The 20143-nt window shown below is 39.9% G+C and overlaps 1 protein-coding gene across 2 annotated transcripts in view; it reads left to right on the top strand.

The window, feature by feature from the left end:
• Nucleotides 1-20143, top strand: part of ANO4 (anoctamin 4) — a 325664-nt gene that overhangs the window by 78780 nt on the left and 226741 nt on the right. The window lies entirely within an intron of this gene.

Genomic DNA, 20143 nt, shown 5'->3' on the forward strand with positions numbered 1-20143 from the left:
TTGTGACCAAATGCTGATAGCAATGTGGTCAATGAGGTCCAGGCTGAGTAGATCTCACATGGACAGGAGGAACTTATTGGGAACTGGAGCAAAGGTCACTTTTGTTATACATTAGGAAAGAGGTTGGAGGTATCATGCCTCTGCCCTAGAGATCTGTGGAACTTTGAATTTGAGAGTGGTGATTTAGGGTTTCTAGTGAAAGAAATTTCTAAGCAGCAAAATATTGAAGATGTGGCCTGGCTGCTTCTAGCAGCCTATGTTTATATTTGTGAGCCAAGAAGTGACCTGGAACTGGAACTTATATTTCAAAGGGAATTAGAGTGTAAAAATTTTGAAAATATGCCAGCCCAGCTATGTGGTAGAAAAGAAAAGCCCATTTTCTGGGGAAGAATTCAAGCTGGCTGCAGAAATTTGCATAAGGGAAAAGGCGCTGAATGTTAATAGCTAAGACAATGGGGAAAATGCTTCAAAGGCATTTCAGAGCAGCTCCTCCCATCATAGGGCATGAGCAACTGGGAGGATAAAGGATGCCATTTATTGAAATCAGAACACTGAGGTAGAGGTCATTTTGTGGGTTGGGGGTTGGAGATAACTTAACAGTTTGCTCTGGCCATGTCAAGTTAGAAATACCTCTTAGACATAGGCAATTACAAAGTAATGGGACATGGGTTATAATAGAAGTATGTAAAATTTCACTGAAGTTCACAGGGAGGAGAATCTCATCTGCTGGGGAGTTGGGGAAGGCACTCCAGGATGATGAGGGTTGAGCTATTGAAGGAAGAATGGAATTTGTTAAAGTGGACCAGGCTTTGAGGGCATTAGAACACACTCCAGTTAGAGAGGATGGCACACACATGTTCTTGGAACTGTGTTACAGCACAGTACACATTGTAGTGGTAGTTTAGCATGGCTATAGGAAGATGTGGGTAACATAGGGGAAGGAGGTACGGACAGAATTGAGAAACAGGGATTATTCTGGGAGGTTATTAGAGGTCAGAGTTTGAAGAACATCTCAAAATAGGAAATACTGACTGGTATCTGAGCTTTTCCAGAAGGCTGAAGTTAAATTCTACAGGTCATGTCTCAGTAATAGCAGTGATAGTAATAGCAATGGCTAATATTTATTGAGTGTTTGTTAGAGACATGTGCCTTTCTAAGCATGTGATTCATTTAATCTTCATAATAACTTATAAGGTAGATATTGTCTTTATCCTCATTTGACAGATGAGGAAATTGAAGCATAGAGGTGCCTCATTCAAGGTCGCAGAGCAAGTCCAGACTTTAACTCAGAGGATCTGGCTCCAGAATGTGTTCTTGATCACTATATTATATTACAATGCAGAGAATATAGTGTTGCAATGCTGCAAAGTTAATTTATAAAATAATAAAATCACAAGCATTAGAACTTTATTCTCACTTTAAATCTAAACAGCAGCATGAATCACTACTTCTGCCTTTCATATGTTTTTTAATGGCTTGATCATGTGTCTTCCTGATGATTTGATTACGTGAGGAGGGCAAGTTAAGGTCACTGCCACTAGGTCCTCACTGTTGTTGCCCATATGCAAGACCTCAGTAAAAGATGTCTATATGGCGAATGTAACTTTTAGCCAGGTCTTTGCGCTACAAGGGTATTTAGTCTGTCTGATCTTTGAAGATATTTATGCATGGACCATTGGCACTAAAATCCCCCTCTTTATATCCCCACAACAATGCATGTTTTTGTCTAGTGTACTCTTAGGAGGGGCCAGATTTTGTGAACATAGATGCCTGTCCTTCAGAGTTTATTTATAGAATATGCTCCAAGCATTTGCTTCTCAAATTCTCCACTATTTGATAACAAATAAACCATAATGTAACAGGATTTTCATTTAAGTTTTTATATTAAGCCTTCGCCATGGACTGTGATGGTATCTGGTTGAGGCCAGATCTGAGTTTAGTTTTTACTCTGCTGCTGAAATTGTTGTGTGATCTTGAGCCAATCATTGTACTGTTCTCAACCTCAGTTTCCTCATCTGGAAAATGAGGGTGTTGGAGTAGATGATCAGTGAGCTTTCTCCTAACTCTTAACATTCTCTACTTGTAGAGTTTTTATAATCAAACACAATTGTGTAAAAGAGAGAAAAGCAGTTGTCATGGAAACTGTTATTTAATACATAACACTGTTTCTTAATCAGCCTGTTTTCCTTGAAGAAATTTGCTTCTCTTATGATGCAGGCCCAAAGGTCTCCTAATCCTGCCTTTAGAAAGGCTCAGATTTCAGTTCCATCACTTAAGAATTCAATGCATGGAACCAGTTACTTAACTCCCCTGTGCCTAAATTGCTTTATTCTTAAAGTGGTATTGATAGGCATACTGACCTCATAGTGTGGAGCATCAGGCCTGATGCACAATAACGAAAATATTAATGATAATAATACCAATACTGATAATATTAAAAATATCTAATGTTTATTGAGTTACTTACTGATACTGTGTGCTAGGCATTACTAAATGTATTAACTCATAGAATCTTCAGACCAACCATGTGGGGTAAATGTTACTATTAATCCCATAATTAGATCAAGTTACTTACTTGTCCCAAGTCACACAACTTGAACGGGATAGAACCAGAATACTTGTCGAGCTACATAGGCCAATTTCAGAGCCTACACTCTGAACCATTAACGTTTCTCAATAATAACACTGTTAATATATAATTGTGAATAATCAGCATCTTTTATGGTCTTTGCTATAGGCCCAAATTTGTTCTATCCTATGAGGTAGATGATATCATCATCTCTATTTTGTAGATAAGAAAACTGAGACCTCTAGAGGTTAATTAAAAACACATAGTTGGTAGTAGTGGAGGCAGGACTTGAACTCTTGCAGTCTGGCTCCTGAGTCCATGTTTTTAACCATGATATCTCAGTATGAGCTATTATTACCCTATATCCAGTTCAGTTTTGTCTCCATGAATGATGTAAGATGATTATAGCCCTACCCGCTAGATGATGTGAGCCTTTGGCAATCTTCTGGAACTCTGTTTTTTGTTTTGTTTTGTTTTTGTTTTGTTTTGTTTGTTTTTGAGTCGGAGTCTCTCTCTGTCGGAGTGCAGTGGCATGATCTTGGCTGTCTGCAACCTCTGCCTCCTGTGTTCAAGCAGTTCTCCCTTCCTCAGCCTCCTGAGTAGCTGGGATTACAGGCGCCCACCACCACACCTGGCTAATTTTTGTATTTTTTAGTAGAGACGAGGTTTCTCCATGTTGACCAGTCTGGTCTTGAACTCCTGACCTCAGGTAATCTGTCCGTCTTGGCCTCCCAAATTGCTGGGATTACAGGTGTGAGCCACCGCACCCGGCTGGAGCTCTGTTTATGCTTTTTGCTGATTCCTGTTGTGTGCCTAACTGCTACATTCATTTATGGAAAAGCCAAGCTGCTACACAGGTATTTTGCCATGTCTTGCAAAATAAAGCAAGAGGACATAAGTACAAAAGTCTTTGAATTTCAGGCTAGTAAAGGTCTAAAATTTCACACAACAAATACAGTCTGTAAAACATTTGAGAGAGAATTTACTTCAGTAGCTCCAATATCTGAGCAATGTTTTCCAAATACCTTAGCACCTACTGATCTAAGAGTGAGGTAGGAGAACTTCTGTAAACATCAGTAAATATTTTCAGCCTTAAGGGCCATAAGGTCCCTGTCATGACTATTTAACTCTGTTATAGTGCAAAAGCAGCCATAGATGATAGTAAACCAATGTATCTGTGTTTCAATAAAACTTTATTTACAAAAACAGATGGTGGCGCAGATGGCCCAGGAGCCATTGCTTACTGACCTCTAGTCTGAGAGACAGATAGCCTACTGATAAAGTATTTAATGCCCATGAATTTTGGGATCAGTGGCCTCTTGTAGGTAAATAAAAACAATAGTAATGACATGTTTATTTTCTCCTTCCCTCCTCATTTTTAATGAGACCTGATCTTGCTGTTCCACATTTACTAAATTAGGCACCGGCAAAATGTGATAGTGTAGGCTTACACTATTCACATTGCTATCTGCTGCTTGACTCAATGTATTGAAATTTGACTTTAAGGACAGACTTTCAGCGGTAGGAAGCAATGTTGACAAAACAACTTTTAAAAAAGATCATACAGAATGAAAATGTAGATATGTGCCTTGTTTTGAGCTATCTCAAATCCTTTTGCTAAATAAGTACAGGGTAAATTATTTTAAATAGGGAAAATGGAACACAATTTTTAAATATTTTAAGGCATTTCAAATGGCCCTTAAAATACAACAGTTGTCCTCTAGAGGGATTTTCATTAATTATTAACCGTATCAGAAATGTAATTAAGTCAGTGCTGAAATTAGTCAAGATAAACTTTATAACTGAAATCGCATAAATAACGTATGTGGGTTCTATGAATTAATCATTGTAAATTTGATTAAAAAGTTACATTTCAAAGTTCATGCAATTTAAGGTCATGTTGTTTCTGTTTTTCAAACATTTGTTAAACCAGCTGTTTATAGAGGCACATTGTATGGCTAAAGATCTAATTGCACCATTATTAGCATAGAACTGTAGTCGGTAAATAATTAGTGGCTTGCATTCTGGAGTTTTGATAAATTTTTAGACTTCTCTAAATTAACATTTGTCTTATGGTCAGTTAAGGAAATTAAATATCGATTAAGGAAATTCAGACAGGGCCAGCTTCACAGTCTCCCTCCTCCACAGGGCCCCCTATGACCACTGCCTTGGAGGCTGTGCTGACTCTGGGGAAGGCCTGTCAGTAGCTGTGACCTGGGTTAAGCTGAGGGACCAGGGGCATTTTTGAGAATATTGATTAGATTAAGGAGAGGTGGGGACCTGTATTAGTTTTTTATTGCCTCTGTAACAAATTACCAAACAGTGCCTTAAAATGTCATCAATTTATCTTATATTTCTGTAAGTTAGATGACTGGTGCAAGTCTCACTGGGCCAAAATCAAGGTGCTAGCTGGGCTGTGTTCCTTCTGTCTTTCTGGAAACTCTGGGGGAAAATCTGTTTTATGGCCTTTGTTTTTTGGGATGGAATCTCTCTCTGTTGCCCAGGCTGGAGTGCAGTGGCACGATCTCGGCTCACTGTAATCTCTGCCGCCTGTGTTCAAGCGATTCTCTCACCTCAGCCTCCCAAGTAGCTGGGATTACAGGCACACACAACCATGCCCAGCTAATTTTAGTATTTTTAGTAGGGATGGGGTTTCACCATGTTGGCCAGGCTGGTCTTGAACTCCTGACCTCAGGTGATCTGCCGGCCTTGGCCTCCCAAAGTACTGGGATTACAGGCGTGAGCCCCCACGCCGAGCCTCGGTGCCTTTTCCAGGTTCTAGAGCTGCCACATCCCTAGACTCATGGTCCGTCTTTCATGTTTGAAGCCAGCAACATAACGTCTCTCTGATCCAAATCACCAAAGGTTCTCTGCTTTTGAGATCTCATGTGATTAGATTGCCCCCCTTCCTTTTGGATATCCCAGGATATCCAAATGGATATCTCCATTTCAAAGTCCTTAATCAAATCTGCAAAGTTCTTGTTAGTCCCATGTAAGGTGACATATTCACAGGTTCCAGAGATGAAGAGTTGGACATTTTAGCAGAGTCATTACTCTGTCTACCACACAACCAAAATTCAGTATATTGGATTCACTGTTAGCACTTTCTCTGTTTACTAGTCCATCTTTTTATTTTTCAGCTTCTTGTGTCCTGACACCCATTTCTGTCTCAGTCCACTTTAAACCTCGTTCTTCTCGGTTCTCAATTTCTCTCACCTTCCTTTAGCATGCAGTCCAGTGGACTGCCTTCTCCTGCTGAGAGCAGTATTGCTGGCCAGGCTGCCTGGGTTCAAAGCTAGGCTGTGCCTCATAAATGTGACCCTTGTTAAGTTATTCACTATCTCTGTAACTCAGTTTTCTCATCTGTAAAAGGAGGATAAAGAATGTGCCTGGACTACATATGATTGATATAGTGATTCCGTGAATTAATATATTCATCACTCTTAGAACAATGCCTGAGATATAGTAAACCATCCGTACATGCTAACCATTGTTGCTGTGAATTTGGTTACTCTCCTTTTGGTTGCTGGTAGAAATTCCCTCAAGATTTTATCTGTGATTTCTTGTCTCTTCTTCAGAAGTTACACCATCTCTCAAAGCTTTAGCATTCATCCCTAGGCGAAGAACTCCAGCTGGACGCATTTCCAAGCTCTATACTTTTATTTCTGACAGTACTAGGTGAATATTTTTGTTTGGATGTCCCAGGGGAGCCACAAAGCTGAACTTAACATCTTGCCTACCGAAATATTGCATCTATGTTCTTATTTCTATTACTGTCTTTAGATCCAAAGTCAATTTTTATTCTTTCCCTCTCATTTACTACCAAACATCAAAAAAGTTATCAAATACTAAAGAATCTACTTTCAAACAATCTTTTAATCTATTTGTGTCCCCACTTCCACTGCTCTGATCCAGGTTTCTATGGCTGTTACCCTGATTTGTTGCCCTAGTTGAAGTAGAATGGTATTCTTAAACCTTTCCTCTGATTATGCAACCCCCACCACTGGACTCACCCCTCCCTTCCACCTTGCTCCCACATCTTAAGTGATTCTGCGCTGTCTTAGCCTGGAGACTACATCCAGGGTAGCATATAAGTGAGTTTTCTTCCGGAATTCCCTAAAAATTTAAAAATTCCGTACAAAAGTATGTTGTCAAGATTGTTGCTTTCAGTCTCAACTGTTCACGCCAGTTACTGTTCACGCATCTTAAACATGCTTGAAACAGGGCATCTTTTCCTTTCATGAATGAGCTTTGTTCTTTCATACCTGAACCTTCACCACTGGGGGCATGCTCTTCTCCTCCATCTCGACCTATGAGAAATTTACCCAGCAGTGAGGCTTAGTGACAGTACCCTCCACTCTCTTTGTGAAGCCTTCCCTGGTAGCCTTTCCCCAAACCCTGTAAGTCAGAGGTCAGCAAACTACAACCCACAGGCCAAATGCAGCCCATTGCTTAGTTTTATAAGTTTTATTAGAACTCAGTCACACTCGTTCATTTATGTATTGTCTATGGCTGCTTTTGGGTCTGCAATAGCAGAGTTGAGTAGCTGCAACAGAGACCATATGGCCCACAAAGCCCAAAATAAATTATGCTCTGGCTCTTTACAGAAAAAAATGTGTGGACCCCTTTCCCCTTTTGGAGATTACATAGTCTACCTAGTGCATCTTTGACATCTCCTTCTGTTAGACTCACTTCTGCACAACTTTTTTCCTGGCAAGAACGATCTCTTCTTGTAGACATAGATTCTGCCTTTATCATCCTCGTTTCTGTCCTTGGGCCTAGCAGGGGTAGGTCTCCATAGTTGTTGGGAGCAATGGATTACTCTGTAAAAATTTTTTTTAAACTACATTTTGCTCACTTGGCTAAGTGACCAAAATCTTATATAAAGCAGTGTTCCCTTTAGGGGTTTAGTGCTTATCATTTGATGTTTCTGGTAGTAAACCATTTCATGTTTCACTTCGAGAAGCACTTTTTTGACTGCCAAGATAAGCTGCAAAATTGGGTCCAAGGATCTTAAGAAATAATATTCCTAAGCCATTTAGGCAGCTCACTTGGTGATCTCATTTAATAAGTGGTCCACTGAAATATAGGATTGCAGAGTATACTTTTTCATGATGCATGGGTTTCACCATGTGAAGTAGATACCTAGTTCCTACTCAGCTGTTTTTGTTGACTACCTAGGGTGTGATAACATTTGACCATGCTATTCTCTTATGAAAAATGCCAAATAGTTAAATTTGTTTTGGGAAAACCAGAGATGCCTCTCTTGCTCCTAAAGGAGAAACTAAATGACCTTGGGTTTCTTTGTTTTTTGTCTCTCTCTAAAACCCAGGAAGTACTGATGTCATGTCCTCCTGCGAAGTGAATTAGCTGTCCTTGCCTTTGCTGCTTTAGTACTGGGAAATGCCTGTCAGACAGTGAGCTCATGAGTGCAAGGACTCTGTTTTTTAATTTCTGAATCCTCAGTGTTTGGCACAGAGAAAGCTCTTGACAAATATTTATTAAATGAATAAATCAATAAATAATTGAAGATCTCAGAAAGAACATTTTTCCCAAGGTATTACTTTTAAACCATAAACTTAGAATTGCCTACTTCTCTCTAGTTCGCATCCTTAAATGTCTCTTGCGAGAATTTCCTGTTGTGATGATATAGTTTATGTCTAGCTGTGGGAGGTCAAGGGTGGGCTACATTGTGCCTAAGTCTACAGAACGCAAGGAAAACCCTTAAACTTTTGTGAGGTGACAGGAAATCAATATCTGCTCCCTAAGTATTTCCCTGAGTGAGAATGTAAAGGATTAAGATAAATTTTAAGTATCACAGGGTGAGACAAAGTGAGAAATTCAGGATTTAGATTGGCATTCAGAGCAGGGAGGGAGAAAAAGATGACCCAAATTGACACAAAATGAGAAAATCTCGAGAAATAAAGGTAAACGGTAGCAAATGTGATGTATTTGAGAACCTTACAAGGAAGTTTTCAGTATGTTCCAGTTGATTTATAGGATGTAGAACCATTAAGTGTTAAAATGGAAAGGGGTGGATTTCCAAGACACTCGCAGTGAGGGTTCAGTTAGGAATCAGAATCCCAACAAACAGATTTTAATAAAGAAACTTCTTATGTTACAAAGGAATGGCTGGGTTATGGAAATTAACAAGAGATGGTGAAGCACCCAGGGTCTAGCAAGGGTGAGGAGCCTTTATAAAACATGCCTCAAGAGGCAAGGGCAATATTGGAGCCACTCAAGAGCAGGAGCCATGGGAAAGGGGCTACCCAATAGAGGTATACGTTGCAGAGGGCTTTCCAAATGGCTAGGGTCCTCACAAGTATTAACACAGGAAGGGAGCAGGGAAGAAGTAACTCAGCCTCTCTTTCCTCCCAACCGTTAGCTCCTTCTTGTGCCTCCATTGGCTGAGGCCAACTGGAGGCCCGTGAGGGAGCCCAGGTGATGAAGGAGTCACCTTCCCAGAACACAAAACAGGTGGAGAATGGATCTGAAGCAGGTGGAGGCCCATAAAACATCACCAGCACAGGGACCATCTCCAGCCTTTCAGTTTACAAATGAGGAAAAGGAGGCCCAGGCTAGGAGAAATGAATACCTTGGAAGTTCATCCCTGTCAACCTTAACACTTAATGTTCTGTATCCTCATAAATTCAGTGCTCACATGACAAAGACAATCAATAAGGACTGACTGAATAAGTAAATGGAAGAATACATGAATTTGAAGAATAAATGAATTTTTCGCATTATAAAATCCATTTTTCACCAACATGTTTGCTAGATAGCATTCTGACATATCAGTGGACCATAATATATTTAACTATTGTGCTATTAACAGTTATTTTTCTAGTTTCTAATATTGCTATAATGATAATAATTATTATAGTTATGTCCGTATTAATTATAATTATGATACTGAGTACTATTTATTGAGTATGTCAGGCACCATACTGTGTGAACACATACTTTTTTAGCCCTTATTATGAATATTTGAAATATGAATTTGAACTCCCATTTTGTAAAAGAGGAAATTGAAGCTCACATAGTAACTCAATCATAACTCATCAGAAGTTCCACAGCTACTACAAGATAGACCCAGAATATGCACCAATATCCATTCAACACAAAAGTCAATCTCTCTATTGCTTCTCTATGTTATAAAAAAGTTTGAGTGGAACATTTTCTTACGTAACTCTTAATATGTCTTATTTTCTTGAGATAACTTCCTAGAAGTGGAATTATTGGGTCCAAAGAGATAATGCTATTTTTAAGTAGTAAGAAATAACTACTAGTTATTATTTCTTACTAGTAGTAAGAAATAATATATTTCAAATAGCAATTTGAAATATATTAAATACTTGTGAGAGAAACCTTCTTATATAGGTATGAAAGTTTTAGTTTTATCTAATGATCTGATTGCAAATGGTGAGATAGCCATGTCTGAGAGCCCCTGTTTTCTTATGTTTTTACCAGCAGTGAATAGTATCTTTTTTTAAATAGCCTCTATTTTTTAGAGCAGTTTTAGGTTCACAGCAAAATTGACTGCAAAATACAGACATTTCTTATGTATCTTCTGCCCCTACACGTGCATAGCCTCCTCCATTATCACCTTCCAACACCAGAGTGGTACAATTATTACAATTGATGAACCTACATTGACACATCATCACCCAGAGTCCATAGTGTGTATTAGCATTCACTCTTGGTGTTCTACATTCTGTGGGTTTTGACAAATTTATCACAATGTGTGTGCACCATTATAGCATTAAACAGAGTAGTTTTATTGCCCTGAAAATGCCTTGTGCTCTGCCTGTTTCTCCCTCCTTTCTTCTTTCCTCATGGCAACCGCTGATCTTTTTACTGTCCCCATAGTTTTGCCTTTTCTAGAATGCCATATAGTTGGAATTATGTACTATGTAGCCTTTTCAGACTGGCTTCTTTCACTTAGTAATGGTTCTTGAACATTTAAGGTCAGTGAATGGACACTTAAGGTTCCCACATGTCTTTTTATGGCTTGACAGTTCGTTTTGTTTTAATGCTAATAATATTGCATTGTCTGAATGTACCACAGTTTATTTGTCAATTTCCCTACTGAGGGACATCTTGGTTGTTTCCAAGTTTTGGCAATTATGAATAAAACTGCTGTAAACATTCCTGCGCAGGTTTCTGTGGGAACATAAGTTTTCATCTCACTTGGGTAAATACCAAGGAGCATGATTGCTGGATTGTATGGCGAGAGTATGTTGAGTTTTGTAAGAAACTGCCAAACTCTCTTCCAAAGTGGCCGCACCATTTTGTATTTCCACCAGCAGTGAATGAAGGTTCCTGTCGCACTGTGTTCTTGCCAGCATTTGATGTTATCAGTGTTTTTGATTTTCACTATTCTAACAGGTGTGCAGTGGTATCTCACTGTTGTTTTAATTTGCAATTAATTACCCAATGACATCTACATTATTTTTTAAGATTTATTTTTATTTTAATATTTTATTTATGTACTTATTTTCAATTAACAAATAAAAATTGTGTATCTTTATCACATATAATAAAGTTTTGAAATGTGTATGCATTGTGGAATAGCTAAATCAAGCCAATTAATACATATGTTATATCACATACTTATCAATTTTTATGGTGAGAATGCTTAAAATTACTCTGTTAGTGATTTTTAAGAATACAATACATTGCTATTAAGTATACCCACTATTTTGTATAATAGATACCCAGAACTTATTTATCCTGTCTAAATGAAATTCTGTATCCTTTGACCAACATCTCCACAACTGAGCTCCACCCCCCAGCTTTTGGTAACCACCATTCTACTCTCTGCTACTTACGAGTTCAAAATTCCACAATTAACTGAGATCATGGGGAGTTTGTCTTCCTGTGCCTGGCTTATTTTACTTAGCATAATGTCCTCCAGGTTCATCCATATTGTTGCAAATGACAGGATTTTCCTTGTTTTTCTTTCCTTTTTTTTTTTTTTTTTTTTGTTTTTTGAGACGGACTCTTGCTCTGTCGCCCAGGCTGGAGTGCAGTGGCACGATCTTGGCTCACTGCAAGCTCTGCCTCCTGGGTTCACGCTATTCTCCTGCCTCAGCCTCCCAAGTAGCTGGGACTACAGGTGCCCACCACCACGCCTGGCTAATTTTTTGTATTTTTAGTAGAGACAGGGTTTCACCGTGTTAGCCTGGATGGTCTCGATCTCCCGACCTCGTGATCCGCCTGCTTCGGCCTCCCAAAGTGCTGGGATTACAGGCATGAGCCATGGCGCCCGGCCCCTTGTTTTTCTTTTCAAGGGTGAATAGAATGTCTTTGAATATATCCACCACACATTTTGTCAATTTTTCCATTGATAGATACTTACATTCCATATTATGGCTGTATTTTGGCTATTGTGTCTAAAGTTGTAGTGACCATTGGAGTACTGGTATCTCTTGGACATATTACTTTCATCTCCTTTGGCTATATACTACATTTAAAGAGTTTTAAATCACTGTTTATGAATTTTAAAAAATCTCAGGTTATTTTCACTGTAGATGGGCTTGTGGGGGTGAGGAAAGGAGAGTGGGAAGGCTAAGCTATTCAAGGTTGTCTTCACTGACCACTTCCCCTTACTCATCCCCTCTTCCAAGGTCTCAGCTTATCTCCCAGGGACTGAACACCCTCCAGACAAAATCAACATAACAGAAGTCTGGCATTCGAGAATATTTGAGTTTAGTTACCTGTAGTCTTCCCTAGGTATCCCTAGAAAGATTAGTTCCTGGATAACCACCTCCCTCCCTTCCCCAGATACCAAAATGCTCAAGTCCCTTATATGAAATGGCAAAGTATTTACATATTACCTATGTGCATCCTTCCATATACTTTAAATAATCTCTAGATTACTTATAATACCCAGTACAATGTAAATGTTATGTAAATAGTTGTTATACTATATTTTAATATTTATTTTCCTTTATTGTTGTTTTAATTGTATTTTTTTTTTCTGAGTATTTTCTATCCGAGGTTGGTTTAGTCCACATACATGGGACCTGCTTATCTGCAGGTCCCATCTGGAGGGCCAACTGTACTTTGTTTGGTGCCTGCCCTGCTGGCTCCCTGCCATCCCCGGCACCCTCCGTTTCTTTCTGGAACTATTTACATTAGTGTCTACTGTGAGTTAGGCATTGTGATAGGCATGAAATAAGGCACAGTCCTGGCCCCGCGTTCATGGGACAGATATGCAGACAGTTACAGTACCGGTGGGTAGGTCTTGGTGTAGATATGTAGCAGATGCTAACAGAGTGCAGAGGAGGGGCATGTGAACTGAGGGTTCTGGGGATGCTTGGTAGAGTTGGAGGCTGGGAATAATGGGATTTCTTCAGAAGGGTGATGAATGAGCTGATCTTAGAAGAATATATTGGATTAGGGCTATGAAAGAGAGCATTTCAGGCAAGAAAGAGGATTTTTTTTTTTTTTTTTTTTTTCATGAACTCACTACTTAGGACCAAACTGTAAGCACCAGCACTATTTCCTTTTCACCTTATGGAGACCATTATTGGAGCTGTGTTCATCAAGTCTTTTCTATGAACCAACAACCCCAAATCTCAGTGGTTCATACCTAGAAACATTTGTCTTTTTGTTCAGGGTTTTTTTCAGGCAGCTGTTGTTTGCCTGATATTGGCTAGTTTGAGTGAGGCTTGGTCCAGGTTGCAGATCAGGTTTGAATTTGCTCTTGTGTCTCCTTCTGAGACCCATGGCTAGTTGGGACATGTGCTTTTTATGATAATAGCAGAAGCAAAAGAGACCAAGCCTAAACCACACAAGCACATTTCTGCTTTCATCTGTTTGCTAATATCCCCTTGGCTAAAGCAAGTCATAATGGCCAAGTCCAAAACCAATAGAGCAGAGAACACACCTTCCCTCTCTATTGGGAAGTACTAACAAGTCACATGACAGAGGGAAGGTGTGAATTACGAATCAGGGGCAACAATCTACTCTGCCACTGTGGTTTCCTGAAATGAAGTCCTAATAGAATTCGGTCGCAGGGGGAATAAAAGGGAGACTCTCACTCAGCCTCAGCAACAGGAAAGAAAGTAAGTTACAAAAAGTCTGTAAAGAATCTAGAGGAGGCCGGGCGCGGTGGCTCAAGCCTGTAATCCCAGCACTTTGGGAGGCCGAGACGGGCGGATCACGAGGTCAGGAGATCGAGACCATCCTGGCTAACACGGTGAAACCCCGTCTCTACTAAAAAAATACAAAAAACTAGCCGGGCAAGGTGGCGGGCGCCTGTAGTCCCAGCTACTCGGGAGGCTGAGGCGGGAGAATGGCGTAAACCCGGGAGGCAGAGCTTGCAGTGAGCTGAGATCCGGCCACTGCACTCCAGCCTGGGCGACAAAGCGAGACTCTGTCTCAAAAAAAAAAAAAAAAAGAATCTAGAGGAGGTTTTGAAGGAGAGAAAGCACCAATAATCTAACTGCAGCACTTTATTTGAATTTAAGTAATGCTGGTCAAACATTCTTACAGGCTCTTACCCTTTCTGATCTATAAATTCTTCATATAGATGCTGAGCCAAAGGTTAGATCTAGAAAATATTATATCTAGTCCTTAGCATTTTGGTTTCTTTTCAGTGTGCTTAAACGCTCAGTTAACGTGGCTTTAGACATAATTATAACAGAATTACAAATGAAAGCATCTTGGCAGAAAGTTTTTCCTGGCTTTGATGTGTTGGTACTGCCAGATTTTTGTGACATGCTGATGCTAATCTGTCAAATAGCCTGACACAAAGTGAGAAGAGAAATAAAAGGAGGCACGACAGGGCCAAGGACCTGGTGTGGTGGAGGATGGTTGGACAGTAGCAAATTCTGTCATCAGCCCTACTGAGACTAAGCAACACCCTATCTTCAGGTCTCTGGGTCGGGCAAGGGGGTCCTACATGGGTTAGAGCTCATACCACTCTCAGAAATGCACCTACTTTCAGTTACCCACCAATTCTGATGCTCAATGCTCCTCCGAACCTGTTTTCTATGGGTCCACTGGAGCTCACTTAACTAAGATAGCACAAATTCTGCCCCACTCATGGGAACACACCTAAGCTAATGACACATGAGGTGCTTCCTCTTCTGCATGTATTCCTATGTGTTTGAGCTTTTTCCTCCCTCGGATGCGAGAGGGTATCAGTCTGTTTTACAAACATTTTGTCAAGTGTCCTTTGAGCCACATACGAGAGGATATTAGAAAGGCTCCAGAAAGTTTGGAAAAGTAAATTCAGACCTGAGAGTAACCAAGAGAGTTCCTACCTTCCTTCTGGTCATTGTTCCAGGAAGTTGAAGCACTGGATTTACCCTCCACTTTGTAGTTAAAGAGGAAACTAGAAGTAAATAGTCCCTTCTACAAGGTTTATTTATTTATTTATTTTTTAAATTAAGAATAGATGAGTCTTATGTTTTGTGTGTGGTGGTGACATTCAAAACATAGTTTTTCAGTGTTTTGAAAAGTAATTTACCTAAGAAATGACAGGAAGAGTAATGCAACACGTAGACAGCATTGCTGCGAGTTGTAAAACATTGACAGAACAACAAATGTTCCTGTGGCATAGAGTCCTTCTGAATCACAGAAATGACATTTGGATGAAAGCAAATCATTTTTACACATGCACACTGCTAACTGTGCAGTAAAGCCAGAAATAGTATACCTTGGAAGTGGGCCAGAGAGAAAGAACACCTAAGAATTTTATGTTTTTCAGAAAAATTTTCACTTTTTAGGCAAGATTTTTGAGAAGTAAAGAAAATATTTGAGAGCCTTAAAGAAAATATGAGCTTTGATTTTTTTCTTTTTCTTTTCTTTTCTTTTTGAGATGGAGTTTTGCTCTTTGCTGCCCAGGCTAGAGTGCAGTGGTGAGATCTCAGCTCACTGAAACCTCCGCCTCCTGGGTTCAAGCGATTCTCCTGTCTTAGCCTCCCGAGTAGCTGAGCTTACAGGCACCTGCCACCATGCCCAGCTAATTTTTGTATTTTTAATAGAGATGGGGTTTCACCCTGTTGGCCAGGCTGGTCTCGAACTGCTGACCTTAGGTGATCCGCCCTTCCTGGCCTCACAAAGTGCTGGGATTACAGGCATGAGCTACTGTGCCCGGCCTTTGATTTTTATTTATTAAAATATTAGTCATTGTGTTCTCATGTAGTCATCAAGTGTTTGGAGAGAAAACTCAGACCAAGCAGGAAATGTAGGCTTGATGTTTAGGAGACAGAGTACAGTGGGAGGCATGACTTGGGGAGCTGATCACACAGAGATTACAGATGGAGATATGGAGTGCATAAGATCCCCAAGGATGGACAGGATGGAGAGAAGAAAAGGCCAAAATCAAAACTTTGGAAAATGCCCACTATGGTGGGCTGATAATGGCTCCCAAATATCTGTCCACATTCTAATTCCCAGGACCTGCAAGTGTTACCTTATTTGAAAAGAGTCTTTGCATATGTGATTTAGTTAGGGATCTTGAGATAGGGAGATTATCCTCAGTTATCCAGGTGGTCTCTAAATGTCACAACCAGCATCCTTATAAGAGAGAGGCAGAGGGAGATTAGACACAAACACTGAGAAGGTGATATAATAACAGAGATAGAGATTGGAGTGATGTTGTCACAAGGTGAGGAACACCAAGGAATGCTGGCGCCGATGAGAAGCTGAAGGAGGCAAGGAATGGATTCTCCCCACAGCTTCTGTCTGCCTTTCTGGAGTCTTAATGGGCGTACAGATGTTCAGCTTGCACTTCTGTGGAAACAGGGAACATACAGCAGTGGCACAGAGCCCTGGTGACACTGTGGTGTGAGACACCTGGCCTCCAGAACTGAGATGATAAAATCCTGTTTGAACCCATCCTGGTTGTGGTAATTTGTTAAATTGGGTCTTGGGAACTAATCCCACCTTTGGGAACAGGAACAGAAAGAGTTTAAAAAGGTAAGGAGAGGTAGCAAGAAGCTTAAGTGTCATGAAAACGAAAGCCAAAGCAAGAGTTTAAAAACAGATGAGCAGAGGCAATAGTGTAAACGCTAGAGCCTAGAGCCTAATGGGTAAAAACGAAGATTGAGGAGAATCATTGATATGATAGAAGCTAATGATGGCAGCTAACTTGTACTGAGCACCCATTATGCTGGACATTGCCATAAGCACTCTGCAGATATAAACTCAATTCTCACAAAACCCTATGAGGTGTGACTTGTTGTTACCCCATTTTACAGGTGAAAAAACTGAGGGAAAAGTTTAAATAAATGCATTAAGTAACATAGGTAGCAAATGGCGTGGCCAAGATTTGAGCCGAGAATTCTGGCTACAGCATCCACCTTTTAGCCACTACTTTGTACTAACCTCACCTTATCCCCCAAGGTGTGTGTTTCCCAAGTTCTGACTTTGGGTCTTTTATCAAGTAAGGTAGATGATGTGTCTCAACAGGAAAAAGTATTTTTGTAATGATTATTTGAGGTGGAAAGGAGGAAGATGAGAAACTTTACATCACCTGGGCCCCATCTTCTCAGCTGAGTTGGAGAGGAAGCTATCTGATGAGGCTGAGGAAGGCAGCTAAGTTTCTGGCCTCAGGGAGCCTAGGAAAGATGGTGAGGATACAATAAAACAGGAAGCACTAAATGAAAAATTTGCTGCACAGGTAAGCGTGCTCAGTGTTATTTCCTTGACTGACTTTTGCCACTGTACCATGTCTATGTCCATGGTGTCTGCACCATGTAGCGTGCAAAGTGCAGAGGGAAAGGGGACTGAAGGAGGATCATCACTCCACACCTGCCCTATGGAAGGTACTTTGTTCAGATATGATGAAGGAATCAGAAGACTGCACAATGTGACCTTTGTCATTAGAGACTCTTGAACGTTTGAGAAATGGACCATCCATGTACTCGCAGATGAATGAGAGTTCAAGAGCATTACATGATAAGAGCTAATTGCAAGATTAGAGACTGTAGTGGGTCAGAGGAACTGAAGTGTGTCAAGGGGAAGGTACAGCTCTAGATAGTTCTTACTAAGGTTTTTGACAGCTGATCAAGAATCAGGAGGACATTTCAGCCTGGATGATGCCATGGGTCAAGCATGAGAGAGGGGAGAAACGATTCCTTAAGAGCTTAGGCCAAAGGACTCCCAACATTCTGTGCTTCCAATCTATCCCCCACCCAGGATAGATTTCTGTTGAGTTACTGTTCAGAACCACTGCAGGCTTAAAACAATGAGTGTTTATATTGGTATTGAATCCATTAGACTGCATGGTATAGTGGAAAAAGACAAGGTTAAAATATCAGTTATTCACTTTGTTGCGTGACCTTGGTCAGGTAACTTCTCGAGCCTCAGATTTCCCATTTGTAAAATGTAGATACCAATTCTCAGTCTCTTATGGTTGTGATGATACATTAATGGGATAATGATCAATATCTAGTGTAGTGCCTGACATTTAATAGATAGTGTCAACAATTTTTTTAGACTAAGAACAAATTGGATAATGTAATTTATTGACTGACAATTCATTTCTAAAGATGTGACTTCAGAATGTTCTATAAATGTTAACATTTTCAAATGCCTGGAGTATATTTTCTATCTTGCATACTAGCTATTTATTTACAAATCTCTCTTTCTCTCATTGACTTAGCCCTTGTGTGAGGAGAGCTCTTTTAGGCTAGACCCTTTATCTGTACTTTGAGGACCTTTAATTCCTAGAGGAAGAACGTGGATTTTTCTCAGGCATTAAAGATTCCTTCCAAATTTCCATGTAACATACCCATTTTCCTCATATCTATCTTCTCCTGGTAATATTCTTGAATTATTTTTTATTTTTAACATTTTTTTGCTATGATCTACATTCTTATATTAAAAAAAACAATTTCAAGTACCTATGCCATTTATTTCCATGATATAATTTCTATTCTCATTTACGTCATTTTGTGCTTCCTTCAGAAAAGTTATATAAAAGCTAAAAGTGCTGTGCTGAGTCAGAATCCTGTTCTCCTCAGCCCAATAAGCCTCTGCAAAAAGGAAAAGAAGAAATGTTTTCAGGAGAGCAGTCTATTTCATATTTGCAGACTGAGAGTGCATGTGTCATCTGATGTTGACTTAAAATCTCTCCCCTTCCCTTCATCTGTCACCCACAAGTCTGTTTGCATTCTTCTGGAGTCTTGATGGGTCTACAGATGGTTCAGTTTGTACCTCCGTGGAAATGGGGAACATGCACCAGTGGCACAGAGAATGGTGGAGTGGAAGAAAACCACTCCACCATGATGTGGATGATGCATATGGTTGATGCTGTGGTGTCTGTCTTACTTATGGAGAGAGACCTCTGGGAGTAGAAGGCTCATACTTGCCTAGGCACCTGAGCATCAGAGTAGGGCATGCATTGCCCGGGGGCAGCTTGCCAGCCTATCTCCCAAGGGGCCACCCAGCGTGATAGTCCTAACCTAGGTGAATCTCCTGAGACCAAGGCTTAGGCTCACAGCACTGTGGGCTTAGAAACAACATCTTGGGGACAGACTCATACCAAGCAATTCATGTGGAGGTAGATGTATGAAAGCCCAGGATTTCCATCTGTTAGCTCACACTGAGAACCCTGGCTGCCAGGTAGACAGGAACACTAGTGTGAAAACTCTCTTCCTGTACTGGAAGCCAAATCCTAATCCGTAGGTTATCTGGTGAGTACTGTTGGAACGAGGGCAGTTAAATGGATAAAGGAAAGTAAAATCATGTATGTCAGGACTGTCTGGTGGTGCAACTAGAATTCTTGAGCTTAGCCTGTTTCTTAGATGAGCGCTGCCTATGTTTATTACACTGTTTGTTTTAATGATTTCCTGGCTGACCAAGCCCTAATCTGATTTGAGTCATCCTTCCTTAAGATTTGCTAGAGTTTACAAATTGGCCCAGGTCATATCCTCTTTTTCCCCTGGGAAAATTTAAGGTGACCTTTCTTACCTTTGACATGACCTATGACTGTCGATTTTGCAGTTTACCTCTTAGCAGAGTTGTTATTTTCCTTGTTTCTGGATTTTTAGTAGACTTCTTATTGTAGCTCTAAAATAATTTTTAATTCTCTTTTTTATTGGTATTTCTTAGCAAGAATTCTTCTGTAGTGAAGAACTTTCCCTCATCAACTAATAAAAAATGCCTAGTAAAGGAAAGGCAGGATAAATGCTTGCTTTATTCCCTTTATTAATTTTCTGAGTAATGAGTTGGTATCTTAGGAACCTCCAATGGTGATCAATGAGTGTTTTAAAACAATACACATTGAACTCAGTATTTCTTTATATAGTTGATATGCATCAGTAGATGGAGTCCATATTAATGATGTAATCTATGTAAGCTGATGTAATCAATACTTTTGAGGAGATTGACATGATGTCTGGAATTTGCTTTAAATACTCCAGTATCTAAAAAGCAAACCAACAACAAAGGGAGTGGAATCGATGAAAAAGGATTAGAAAAGCCTTGATATTTGTTGACACTGGTTGATGAGGACATGGAGTTCATTATACTATTTGTTTTGCTTTTGGTATGTTTGAAATATTTCTGAATACAGTAGTTCTCAAGATGCATATAATTCTAAGGTTATCAAGA

Source organism: Rhinopithecus roxellana, chromosome 10, assembly GCF_007565055.1.
Source record: "Rhinopithecus roxellana isolate Shanxi Qingling chromosome 10, ASM756505v1, whole genome shotgun sequence".
In the NCBI taxonomy this organism is placed as follows: domain Eukaryota; kingdom Metazoa; phylum Chordata; class Mammalia; order Primates; family Cercopithecidae; genus Rhinopithecus; species Rhinopithecus roxellana.